Source organism: Eptesicus fuscus, chromosome 15, assembly GCF_027574615.1.
Source record: "Eptesicus fuscus isolate TK198812 chromosome 15, DD_ASM_mEF_20220401, whole genome shotgun sequence".
In the NCBI taxonomy this organism is placed as follows: Eukaryota; Metazoa; Chordata; class Mammalia; order Chiroptera; family Vespertilionidae; genus Eptesicus; species Eptesicus fuscus.
The window spans coordinates 49,088,729-49,101,930 of NC_072487.1; the positions used below are offsets into that span (position 1 = coordinate 49,088,729).

At 40.7% G+C, this 13,202-nt stretch overlaps 1 protein-coding gene across 2 annotated transcripts in view; it reads left to right on the forward strand.

Annotated features, from left to right (window-relative positions):
• Positions 1 to 13,202, forward strand: part of UBE2R2 (ubiquitin conjugating enzyme E2 R2) — an 80,261-nt gene that overhangs the window by 31,777 nt on the left and 35,282 nt on the right. The gene's annotated exons all lie outside the window — the stretch shown is intronic.

Sequence of the window (13,202 nt, forward strand, 5' to 3'; positions counted from 1 at the left end):
TCCTCTGGTCCAGGTGGGGCACGTGCAGGAGGCAACCAATCGATGTGTCTCTCTCACATCAATGTTGCTCTCTCTCCTCTCCATCCCTCCTTTCCACTCTTTAAAAAAATCAATGGGAAAAATATCCTTGGGTGAGGATTAATAAGCAAAAAATTATTGAAAAAATTTTTTTGAACAATCACAAACTTAGAGAAAAGCTCAAAGAACTTCCTTTTTCCTGAACCATTTCATGAGAGTAAGTTGCCAGTCTCTGATGTCCCACCATTTCTCTGAATATTTTAATTTCTTTCTTACAAACAACAACATTCTACATAATCATACTATTAACTATCAACAATCAGGAAATTAACATTGAGACATCATACCATCTAATCCTCAAATCCATTCTGTTTTGCCAGTAATCTTAGTATTGTTTTTTGTAGCAAAAGGATCTGTTCAGAATCATGTGTTGCTTTTAGTTGTCCTGTCTCTGTAATCTCTTTTCGACTGTATGTAATCATTCCTTTGTCTTTTCTAGACTTTCATGGCCTTGATAGTTTGATGGTTACTAGAGACTTATTTTGAAGAATGTCCCTCAATTTAAGTTAATAACATTTTCTCATGTTTATCTCAGGTGGCACATAATTTTGATTTGTCTCATTACTAATGATGTCCATTAGGAGATGTCTGCCAGGGGATTTTATAAAGTTACTCTTCCCCTTCGTAATAAACATTTTGTTGGGGAACTATTTTGAAACTACATAAACATTTTGAAACTACATAAACATGCTCCCCACTGGGGATCAAGCTTGCAACCTGGGCATGTGCCCTTGAGCAGAATCAAACCCAGGACCCTTCAGTCCGCAGGCTGACGCTCTATCCACTGAGCCAAACTGGCTAGAGCTCAATTTATTTATTTATCTCTATATGGATTTATAGTTTCCTCTTTTATTCAATGGGTAATGTATACATTTTATATGCATGCATATTACATTGCCATAAATGGTATTATCTAATTTTATTTTAATACTAGAGGCCCAGTGCATGAAATTTGTGCACAGGTAGGTCCCTAGGCCTGGCCGGTGATCAGGGCTGATCTGTGGGGTGACCAGCGGAGCGATAGGGGGGCCCCCGCTGGCACCCGCCTTGGCCGGCCTGGCGCCACCTGCCCGTTCACTTGCCCCGCCCCCCGCTGCCACCACACTACGGGAGGCGACCGGCGGGGCAATTGGGTGGCGCTGGCCAGCTCACTGGCCGGCCCTGCCCCCGCTGGCACACGTCTTGGCTAGCCTGGGGCCTGCGGGCTGGGGGCAGCACCTGTGTTGAGCGTCTGCCTCCTGGTGGTAAGTGCGCATCATAGCGACCAGTCATTCCACCTGTCGTTCTGCTGTTCAGTCAATTTGCATATTAGGCTTTTATTATATAGGATATAACAATACATTAAAGTATTAAAATGTGATCTAAGTCTGGAAGGTCATAGTCCAGAATGTTTGGAATGATTATCTGGTTGGTGGCAAGTAAAACTCCACTATAATGAGGTAAGTGGAGTTAAAAAAAATCTAATTGTACATAATATGAGCCTAGTGTTATTTCTAGCTGGCCTGGAGCTGCTGATCCAAATCTGACCTAGTCCTAGCTGAGGTTTGGTGCCCCTGGTGGCATTTGTCCATTTCAGTATAAATATAAATGGGGACAAATTTGGCGAACTAGGACTTCCAGGCATTGGCAGCAATTTTAAGGCATGATTAATTGGAGCTAGGTTCTTTGACACAGTTCTGGGAGATTGAGCCAGAAATGAGAAGACACATTTTCTACCTCCTTGCTTTCTAAGATAGGTAGCCTGCTTTTCTCTTTGAGGCCTCATCTTTGCTTCTGTCAGGGCAGGGGTGAAGGGGAATAGGTATATTTACTATACTTTTTGTGACTTTTATTTTCTCTTTTTAAAAATCTGTACTTTCTGATATTTTTCACATTATATTATGAAACGTTAATAACATCTTAGTGAAAATTAATATTAGTTTTTAACAGAAAAAAGACAGTTAAGATGGAAAACTGCTGTCTCAGGAATAAGGAAAACAGTATTAAGTAGGTTATTTATGTAGGAACTGTTTTCTAACACTGCACAAAATTTTTCAAGTGCTATTTAAGTTCTACAGTCAGGACTTACTTTGCATATGTAAAGGGATTCTCTCTTCCAAAGCAAATTTGTCTTTAATGTCTTAATTTTAATTCTGTTATGTATTGTCGAAATTTCTGAATTATTACAGAATTTCTGCAGATTATTTACTCACAAATATTTTCTTTTTTTGGATCTAAGGTGCAGAAAGTTAATCATAATTCTCAGTTTATAGCCCATTGTTGTCATTGGTCTGTGTAAACTACTTCTTGTGCTCCTACCTTCTTTTTATCCTCATACTGTACTTTTTATTTCTCTCCTCCTGCCATAGGCAACCATTTTAATGTGTACCTTTTTACATGTTCCTGTTCCTACAACATGCGTATTGTTTTGTGCACATGTATTTTACTTTATGTAATTTAGGTATTTTTCATATTTTCTTCTATTTTTTCCTACTAGGCAGCATATTCTATTTTTTTAAAATATATTTTTATTGATTTCAGAGAGGAGGGGAGAGAAAGAGATAGAAACATCAATGATGAGAAAGAATCACTTGACCGGTTGCCTTCTGCATGCTCCCTACTGGGGATCGAGCCTGCAACCCGAGCATGTGCCCTTACCGGGAAACTGGTTTAACTTTTCCTTCACCCCTACCCTGATGAGGCCTGGAAGAGAAAAGCAGGCTACCTGTCTTAGAAAGCAAAAAACTTTCTTCAGCAATATGGGGGTAGTCACCTGACTGAAGGGCTGGAGAGCTGGGTGTTTCACTGTTTTTAACTTTATACATTTTTCATCCTTTTATTTTCAGCCCCATCTCACATCTTGACTTTCAGAAGTACCAACTGTTGAGATCCTAAGACTTTGCAGGTTTCCCTATACACCTGAGCTTACTTATTTCAACCCTTTTTCTCCCATCACAAGTTAGGTTTTAGCCTCCTCAGTTTTGCTAAATTAATCTCTTTCGTATTGCAAAATTCTCGGATATTTGATCTACTATTCTCTCCCATTTTCTTTGGCCTTATAAGTTTACTAGAGGCCCGGTGCACAAATTTTGTGCACGGGCGGGGGGGGGGGAGGGGAGTGTCCCTCAGCCCAGCTTGCACCCTCTCCAATCTGGGACCCCTTGAGGGATATCCAACTGCCCGTTTAGGCCCGATCAGGATCGGGCCTAAACGGGCAGTCGGACATCCCTCTCACAAACCAGGACTGTTGGCTCCCAACTGCTCGCCTGCCTGCCTTCCTGATTGCCCCTAACCACTTCTGCCTGCCAGCCTGATTGATGCCTAACTGCTCCCCTGCCAGCCTGTTTGCCCCCAGCTGCCCTCCCCTGCAGGCCTGGTCACCCCCAACTGCTCTCCCCTGCAGGCCTGGGTCCCCCCCCGCAACTGTCCTTCCCTGCAGGCCCGGTTGCCCCCAACTTCACTCCTCTGCCGGCCTGGTCACCCCCAACTGCCCTCCCTTGCAGGCCTGGTCCCTCCCAACTGCCTTCCCCTGCTGGCCTGATCGCCCACAACTGTCCTCCCTTGCAGGCCTGGTCCCTCCCAAGTGCCCTCCCCTGCTGGCCATCTTGTGGTGGCCATCTTGTGCCCACAGCTTGTGTGTTGGAGTGATGGTCAATTTGCATATTACTCTTTTATTAGATAGGATAGAGGCCTGGTGCACAGGTGGGGGCTGGCTAGTTTGCCCTGAAGGGTGTCCCGGATCAGGGTGGGGGTTTCCTTGGGGCGTGGGGTGGCTGGGCGAGGGGCCTGTGGTGGTTTGCAGGCCGGTCACGCCCCCCGGCGACCCAAGCGGAGGCCCTGGTATCTGGGATTTATTTATCTTATATAATTGAAACTTTGTAACCTTGAGCGGAGCCAAGCCTCCTGCTTGCTCCGTGGCCATAGCCATTTTTGTTGGGATTTATTTATCTTCTATAATTGAAACTTTGTAGCCTTGAGTGGAGGCCTGGGCCAGCCAGGGTGTGCGGAAAGCTTGGCTTCCTCCATTGCCGGGAAACCCAAGCCTCCTGCTCGCTCTGTGGCCGCAGCCATCTTGGTTGGGTTAATTTGCATACTCACTCCTGATTGGTGAGTGGCTCTGGGTGTAGCAGAGTGATGGTTAATTTGCATATTACTCTATAGATATGTATGTTTTATCCCTCTTGCTTTCATTTTGTTAGGATTTCAGAAGAGAATAAAGGTGAATACTTAGGTTTCTTCTGTTTTTAAATCAAAATTAATATTGACTTTTAAATTATTTTAGGTTAGAAAGTGTTACTTCCTATGATAAACTATACTTGAAAGTTATATTTAGGTATTATTTAACTACAAGGAATGTTTAGCTTTGTGTATGTGTGACAGTGAGAGTTGTATGTTTGAAACAAGTCAGCTAGCTGATTAGACTGATAAGCTTTTATATATTTTTCATGTATGTACAAATTGACTAATGTTGAAGGCACATGAACTGTTTTATTTATATTAGTAATCAATGTCTTGAGAATTTTTGGTTGTTCAGAATTATTCCTTAATAAAGGCTAAAGCTCTCAAGGAATATTTTATTTGATTTCTTACATATAAGTTAGGAAGTCTTGGCTCATATTCTGTTGTATACTACTACTAGAGGCCCAATGCACAAGATTTGTGCAAGAGTAGGCCTTCGTTCCCCCCGGCTGCTGGCACCGGCTTCCCTCTGGCACCCTGGGCTTCCCTTTAGCACCTGGGGCTTGGCTTCTCTCATAGCCCCGGCTTCATCCGGAAGGATGTTTGGTCTGATTAGCATATTATGCTTTTATTATCATAGATAAGATTGTGACTTTGTTAGGTACTGATTCTACTCATTTAGAATTTTTTTTCAAACTCGGAACAATTGCATATAGGAAAGGCTAACCTATCCATTCTTTTTTGTTGTTGTTAATCCTCACCCGAGGATCTTTTTCCCCCCATTGATTTTTAGAGAGTGGAGGAGAGGGAGGGAGGAGAGAGAGAAATATATGAGAGTCATCAATTGCTTGCCTCCCACACAATAGACCTGGGCCAGGGATTGAGCCTGCAACCCAGGTACGTGCCCTTGACTGGGAATCGAACCCCCAACACTATGATGCCTGGCCCAATGCTAAAATCACTGAACCACACTGGCCAGGGCTAATATATCCATTCTTGCAGATAAAATACAAGTTTACTTTCACAAATCTACCTGTAGCACATTACTAAGTGATGTCATGTCCTAAAGTATCTTCAGAATCTTCTTAGGAACACTAAATTAGGTTTAGAAAGATGTCTTGCCGTTATCACAGGATAGTGCTCCTTACTCTCCTCTAAAATGTCTTCTTACCATTACATTCTAATCAGAGATTAAAGAAAATATGTAAGGGGAACAGGTGAAGGCAATAATTATATTTTGTTAAGCTTTGGGAATTGATGATCTATAACAGGTGTCCTCAAACTACGGCCCACGGGCCACATGTGGGTGTTTTTGCCGTTTTGTTTTTTTACTTCAGAATAAGATATGTGCAGTGTGCATAGGAATTTGTTCATAGTTTTTTTTAAACTATAGTCCGGCCCTCCAGCGGTCTGAGGGACAGTGAACTGGCCCCCTGTTTAAAAAGTTTGAGGACCCCTGATCTATAATATGGTATACAAATTACATTTGTAATTATAATTATTACTAAACTATTGCATTTCACTTTAAGACTATGCCATATAATAATCTATTTTCTTAACATTTCAGTTAACAAGAGTTCATTGTAGTATCTTTTTAAAATGCACTATAAATTATGGTCCTGTATCTGGGAGCAGTAATGCAAATACTTTGAAAACCATTCAGCTATTATAAATTCTTATTTTGAAAATATTTATTGTCTCATCTGTATTAGTAATTGCTACTGTCATTTCTTTGTGTATTTTATCTATTGGTAGATTAATATCTGACCTAAGCTGACTTGCTTGGGTATTCATGAAAACTAAGCTGAACTAGGAAGGATAGTTTATATTTAAATTTGTTTAGGCTCATTGCCCAAGTTTACTTTAGAATCCCTGATGACCTGTCTGATAGTTTTAGACCCTTGAGAATATCTTTGTTTTAACATGGAAGGTCATATTTTGTGTCCACAGAAGTTATTTATGTAAATTACTAAAACAGTCTCATATAAAATCTTGACTATGATGGATTCTTAGATACAGTTTTTCTTTTTACATCTTTATTTAATTAATTTTTTTCCTATTGATTCCCCCTCCCCCCATATCCCAGGATATTTTTCCCATTGACTTTTAGAGAGAGTGGAGGGGACATCCATTGGTTGCTTCCCGCATGTGCTACTGACTGAGGCTGGGGATTGAACGTGCATCACAGGTACATGCCCTTGACCGGGAATTGAACCTGCAACCCTTCGTTGTACAGGCCAATGCTCTAACCACTGAGGAACTGGCCAGGGCTACGACTTTATTTTGAAAGACTTATTAGAACTAGGATTTTTAAATAGACAAAGGTAAAATTTCACATAATATTTTTGTGCGACAGAACACTTGAGACCTTATTTAAGCTTGTTTTACTTTCCAGATGGTTTCAGATTCAATGAAAAAAAAATTTTGGTTATTTAAATGTAGGTTTAATGATTAGCATATAATTCTTGTGCATGTTCAAGCTATTTTATTTTAATATAATTGCATTTCAGGAATGCACCTTTTTTATAATTTTGCAGAAGAAAATTCTCTTGATTGGGAATAGCACTTTACTGACAGGCCAAACATTGGTATGTGAGCCTCTTTTGCTCCTGACATCGTAGCTTTTAGTGTAAATTTGTATTTTATTACCTTGCCCTTTCCTTCTGATGCCTACTGGCTTCCCCCTATCATTTTCTATCATTAATTAGGTTGTAAAGAGCAAGTAGTCTTTTGAGACAACAAGGATGCAACATCTTGTGATGGTGACATGGCATAATCCATAGCACTATGCCCTACCACTCTTCTGCTAAGTCATACCATTGCTGGTCCTGGCCGGGTAGTTCAGTAGGTTAGAACCCCGTCCCATACGCCAGGGTTGCGGGTTCTATCCCAGGTCAGGGCATGTACTAGAAGCAACCAATGAATGTATGTATAAATAAATGGAACAACTAATCGATTTCTCTCTCTCTTTCTCCCTCCCTTCCTCTCTAAAAGAAAACCACATTGCTGTCAAATACCTTTTCTAAATGAGTCCTCTGTATGTCACACTTGTTCATTTTTAAATTCATGTGTGTTTAAAATAAAAATGTTCACAGTTCCATGGTTGTATAACATCAAATTACCATTTTTGACTCATTTGGCATGTCTGACACATGTTTTTTTTCTTTCTGGTGGTGGTGTGGTAAAAGTATATGAGTTGATTCAGTTATGTTTTAACGAACTATTCTCCAATAATTGGATAATGCAAGACAACAAGATCTTACTTAGTCTTCTGTAGTTTTAATGAAGATCTATTTTCTGTACTTAAGAAAATTCTTGATTTTGAAAAAAGGGGCAAATATTTATGTTAAGCTTTGTTATCATTTGACAAAGTAAAATATGGATTAATAGGCCGAAACCAGTTTGGCTCAGTGGATAGAGCGTCGGCCTGCGGACTCAAGGGTCCCAGGTTCGATTCCGGTCAAGGGCATGTACCTTGGTTTTCGGCATATCCCCAGTAGGAGGTGTGCAGGAGGCAGCTGATTGATGTTTCTCTCTCATCGATGTTTCTAACTCTCTATCCCTCTCCCTTCCTCTCTGTGAAAAATCAATAAAATATATATTTAAGGGAAAAAAAAGCACATTGATGCCTGGCCGATGTGGCTTGGTGGTGGAGGTTGCCCCATGAACCAGGTTGGATTCCTGGTCAGGGCACATGCCCGGGTTGCGGACTCGATCGCCAGTAGGTGGTGTGCAGGAGGCAGCTGATTGATATCTCTATCTCTCTATCCTCCCTTCCTCTCTCTAAAATCAATAAAAATATTTTTTATATCTTTAAGTTTTTTCTTTTAAAACAACTGTATTATGGTAAAATTGACTTTTCCGCCCCCTGTGCGGGATGATCAGCTACTTCAGAGAAGAATCCTTTTTTCTACCTGCAGTTATAGGCCTGATTGCCAGCCTTCTTAGACCCGGGTGGAAAAAGGAAGTACTCGGTAGTGAGATTTTCCCTGTTTCAGTTGGTTTCCCCACCATTAGTTCTACTCAGTTCAGTCATGGGAGAGAGTAAACTTACAGTCTTCTGTTAGCCTAGTGTGGGCTAGTCACTGATCAGCATGGGAAGAGGTTCTGGGGATGACCAGTCCTCCTATTTTCAGCACCACCTGTATTTGGTGACTCTAATTTTTTAGCTTTTCCATGGTTCTATGGAAGGAAATAAGCCTACTTCTTTGTGATCACTAACCCGGGCTTAAATTTTCTCTGGTCTTCTAAATTAGTTATTGCTTATCATTCTGGTTTCCAGCTTCTAAAATGTTGTTGCTTTTTGTCTTCCCATTTGTCCTTCTAGGTTTGTGACTTTTAAAAAATAAAAATACATTTTTAATAAGCTTAGTAGTTGGTGAGGCCTATTTAACTAAAAGTCCAAATGTCTCTTCTACTATTCTATTTAACATTAACTTAGCTGATACAGTGGGTTCCTCTAGCTTTTGGGGGTGGGAGGGGGATAAAAGGTTTTACTTTCCAAGCTGCAAGAAACATTTTTTTGTTACTGTATTAAAAAAAAAAAAAAAGACTACTATCAGTATTAATATGAAGTTACTTAAATACCTGAAATTTATTTTTAATATTTTTAAATAAATCTTTATTGTTCAGATTATTACAATTGTTACTCTTCCCCCCCCCCCCCATAGCTCCCCTCTACCCGGTTCCCACCCCACCCTCTGCCCTTAGCGCCCCCCCCCCCCCACTGTCCTCATCCATAGGTGTACAATTTTTGTCCAGTCTCTTCCCGCACTCCCCATATCCCTTTCCCCCCGAGAATTGTCAGTCCACTCCCTTTCTATTGCCCCTGATTCTGTTATATTCACCATTTATTCTGTTCATCAGATTTTTTATTCACATGATTCTTAGATTCACTTGTTGATAGATATGTATTTGTTGTTCATAATTTTTATCTTTACCTTTTTCTTCTTCCTCCTCTTCTTAAAGAATACCTTTCAGCATTTCATATAATACTGGTTTGGTGATGATGAACTCTTTTAGCTTTTTATTATCTGTGAAGCTCTTTATCTGACCTTCAGTTCTGAATGATAGCTTTGCTGGGTAGAGTAATCTTGGTTGTAGGTTCTTGCTATTCATCACTTTGAATATTTCTTGCCACTCCCGTCTGGCCTGCATAGTTTCTGTTGAGAAATCAGCTGACAATCTAATGGGTGCTCCCTTGTAGGTAACTGTTTTTCTCTTGCTGCTTTTAATATCCTCTCTTTGTCTTTTGCTCTTAGCATTTTAATTATGATTTATCTTGGTGTGGTCCTCTTTGGATTCCTTTTGTTTGGGGTTCTGTGCGCTTCCTGGCCTTGTAAGTCTATTTCTTTTACCAGATGGGGGAAGTTTTCTGTCATTATTTCTTCAAATAGGTTTTCAGTATCTTGCTCTCTCTCTTCTTCTGGCACCCCCATAATTCTGATGTTGGTAAGCTTGAAGTTGTCCCAGAGGCTTCTTACACTATCTTCATATTTTTGGATTCTTTTTTCTTTTTGCTTTTCCGGTTGGGTGTTTTTTGCTTCTTTGTATTTCAAATCTTTGACTTGATTCTTGTGATCCTCTAGTCTGCTGTTGGATCTCTGTATATTATTTTTTATTTCAGTCAGTGTATGCTTAATTTCTAGTTGGTCCTTTTTCATATCCTCGAGGGTCTCATTAAATTTATCCGCCTTTTCTAGAAAATTCTTGAAAAACCTTATAACCGTGGTTTTGAACTCTATATCCAGTCATTTGCTTTCTTCCATTTCTTTCATTTGTGACCTGTTTCTTTGTCTCCGCATTTTGGCTGCTTCACTGAGTTGATAGAGTGGCTTTGTGTGCTAGGTGTCTTATCGGGCCCAGTGGCTCAGCCTCCCCAGTTACCTGAGGTGGACACTCTTGGTGCACCCCTTTGTGGGCTGTGTGCACAGTCTTGTTGTAGTTAAGCCTTGATTGTTGTTGGTATCACTGGGAGGAATTGACCTCCAGGCCAATTGGCTGTGAGGATCAGCTGTGTCTATGATGGGAGAACTTCTGTGCTGGAGACACCCTTATGAGACAAGACTTGCGAAAGCCTCTGTGCTCAGCTTGGATGGGGCGGAGTATCAGGGCGGAGCAGACAGCAATGGCTTCCCGTCAGCCCTGCCCTAAGAGGCCTCTCTCTGGGTCTCAGTTTCCTGTGGTAATCACTGCAAGCACCTTTGAGAGAAAGCTGCCCTCAAGTTTCACCCGCTGCCAGACAGTCCAGTTTCTCCCTGAATGAGTCTGGTTCCCCAGAGTCTTGCCTGGAACTGGAGTTCGAAGCAGTCGGGAACTTTTGTCTCCCTCCCTATTGAGAAAGCCCGCAGCGTACTCAGTTGCTAGCCCTCTCCACGCGCGCCTCTGTACCTCTGCCTTCTGCAGCTCTTCTGAGTCTCAGTGTGCTTTTCTCTTTCCTTCTAGTTGTAGAATTTCCACTCAGCCAGCCTTCCTGTGGTTCTGGATGATGTCCCTTTTGTCCTTTAGTTGTAGTTTTGAAATGGTTGTGCGAGGCAGCAGTTTAGGTGTTTACCTATGCCACCATCTTGGTTTTTCCTCATTGATTTCAGAGAGGAAGGGAGAGGGATAGAAACATCAATGATGAGAGAGAATCATCGATCGGCTGCCTCCTGCACGCCCCCTACTGGGGACCGAGCCTGCAACCCGGGCATGTACCCTAGGCTGGAATCGAACCCAGGACCCTTCATTTCTCAGGCCGATGCTCTATCCACTGAGCAAACCAGCTAGGGCTGAAATTTACTTTTTAGAGTCAAGAACAACAGGGATTTTCTTTTGTTTGTATTTCATCTTGATTTTTAGGGTAATTATATTTAGTATTATAGTAATTCTAAATGAACCTCTTTAGATTGGGATTTTTTTAAATCAATGAAGACTCACTTTCTTGACTGTAAAGCCTGTGGCACATATTATAGTATCATTAGGTAGACCTAACTCACTTTATTTTTCACATAATATTAATTAACAATTTAAAAGTTTGTACTGGTGATTTACAGACTTTTGAAACTTTCAGCAAGGTAATAAGAAAACATGTTTTGATTGCTTTTGCTGTCATGTTGGAAATGTTATCCTATACCAGATGTGAGCTGATGACATAGCAAAAAAAAAGCTCAGCAGTGGAATGTCCTCATTTCACACTAACTCTAGGTACTAATCCAAATGCAACAGTAAACACTCTACATTTGCTGCCAACTGACCTATTACTAAGGATAGTTGTGTTTAGGACTGGTAAACATTTTCTTAATCTATTTAATAGTATGTTAATAACTAGGTTTGCTATAATAATTGAAATAGTTTCACTTATTTTTCATTTCACTATTCATATTTTTTGTCATGTATAAAATTCCATATGAAAATAATCAATGGGATAACAAAATTACTTTAATATTGCACATTGGGGGTTATAAAATATTGGGTCTCAAGGCAGTATATACATATATTATTGTTTTTTAAATCACTTTTTGGTTATGAAGCAGACTGCTGATTTATAGTGTTTTTGAGAAGTGGAAGCATGGTTGCCTGGCTGAGAAAGTTATTGATTGCTTTGTTTTTAGAAGTGTGTTTGTGGAAGTGAATGTGTTTTCAGTTGGCTGGCTTTCAGAAGGGGCTGTCATTGACAGGTTGGCTTCCATAAACATTCACTGAGATCATTTAAGTGGGTTTAAAGTTGGTTCTTGTCCCAGCTGGTGGCTCAGTTGGCTGGAACTTTGTCCATATACCATAAAATTGCAGGTTTGATTTCAGTCAGGGCACATCCTAGGTTTCAGGTTGTGTCCCGTGGTCGGGGCATGTAGGGGAGGAAACCTATCAATGTTTCTCTTTCACATCAGTTTTTCTCTCTTCCCCTTCCTTTCTCTCTAATAACAATAAACATATTCTTGGGTGAGGATTAAAAAAAAAAGTTGAATTGGTTCTTGTTTCATAGCTGTAAAACTATCAGGTATTGATTAAGCAATTTAATACTAGTTTTGGTGACTTATTTGTTCTTATGCTTTCAGAACAGTGAATCTTTTGCTACTAGTATATGAGCTTTTTATTTTTTGGGAGATCAAGAATTGTTCAGAGAGCCCATTGCATGGGAGAACATATTTGCCAATGTTATATCCGATAAGGGTTTAATCTCCAAATTTATAGGGAACTCATACAACTTAACAAAAGGAAGATAAACAATCCAATCAGAAAATGGGCAAAAGACCTAATAGATACTTTTTGAAAGAGGACATACAGAAGGCCAAGAGACATGAAAACATGCCTATAGTCACTAACCTTTTGCACTCGGATGTCGAGTGTGACTCGACATGGTTAGCATCGGTAGCAGCTCGAGAAAAAAGCAAGCGAGTGCAAAGGGCTAATCATCCAAGAATTGCAAATCAAAACGACAATGAGGTACCATCTCACATCTGTCAGAATGGCTATCATCAACAATCAACAAACTACAAGTGCTGGTGAGGATGTGGAGAAAAAGGAACCCTCGTGCACTGCTGGTGGGAATGCAGACTGGTGCAGCCACTGTGGAAAAGAGTATGGAGTTTCCTCAAAAATTTAAAAAATGGAACTGCTACTTGACCCAGTAATCCCACTTCTAGGAATATATCCCAAGAAATCAGAAACATCAATCAGAAAGGATATATACACCCCTATGTTCATAGCAGCACAATTTACAATAGCTAAGATTTGGAAACAGCTTAAGTGCCCATCAGCAGATGAGTGGATTAAAAAACTGTGGTACAGCCGAAACCGGTTTGGCTCAGTGGATAGAGCGTCGGTCTGCGGACTGAAAGGTCCCAGGTTCGATTCCGGTCAAGGGCATGTACATTGGTTGCAGGCACATTCCCGGTAGGGGGTGTGCAGGAGGCAGCTGGTCGATGTTTCTCTCTCATCGATGTTTTTAGCTCTCTATCCCTCTCCCTTCCTCTCTGTAAAAAATC